This window comes from Podarcis bocagei (genome assembly GCF_964188305.1).
Source record: "Podarcis bocagei genome assembly, chromosome: 1".
Classification (NCBI taxonomy): Eukaryota; Metazoa; Chordata; class Lepidosauria; order Squamata; family Lacertidae; genus Podarcis; species Podarcis bocagei.
The window spans coordinates 35188384-35189245 of record NC_138125.1 but is presented as its reverse complement, the minus strand read 5'-3'; positions in this window follow the sequence as shown (position 1 = coordinate 35189245).

Below are 862 nucleotides of genomic sequence, written 5' to 3'. Positions count from 1 at the left end.
TAGTTGTACAGCTCGTGAATGTGGTTTCTGTAGTGTAAACCTTTTTTTAAAAAAATAAAAATGCAGTGTATTCAAGCACCTCGGAGGAGGAAATATTTTAAAATTTTATTGCCTAATCTAATGGACTAATAGTTCTGATACTCTATGCAAACAACTGAAGCAGCTGTTATTCTCAAACCATTTGTTTCTATGACAACAAGAGCCTGTGAACCGACGCTATATACAGAGAAGCCACTGGCTAGCTATACCAACACTGTGACTGGCTGCAATCATTGCAGCAGTGAGGCTGGCTGTGAGCAAAGGTAATGGTCTTGGCTCACTGATAGAGCTCATGCTGTGAATGCAAAGTTCACTCCCCAGCATCTCCAGGATAGGACTGGGAAAAACACCTGCCTGAAACCCTGGAGAGTTGCTGCGAGTCAGTGCAGGCAGTATACTGAGTTAGACTGACCAATGGTCTGACTCAGCGGAAGGTAGTTTCCGGCATCTTCAAAATGAGCTTTGACAAATCCTTACAGAGAGCACGTCTGGAGTCTTGTCACCAGTGCTAGCACTACTACTACCATGTGTGCTTTGACTGCCTCAGGCAGTTTCTGTCCTCTAGCAATAGAAAAGGCAAGGGAAGATGCTGCCACTGCAGAGCAAGATGACTATTGAGGGAAATATGGCCGAGGGGGCTGGAACGGCACTCTGGCAACTCATTCAGTAGCTGCTACAGGTGACCAGAGGCTTCTGTACACATAAAATATTCACATGCTTCTGTATGAATCAGCCGTTAGCTGTACATTTATCCATTTGCCTTCATTCTTAGATTACAGGTGTTTGTTAATTTGAAAATTTAAAATTCAGTGTTTGAGTTGAA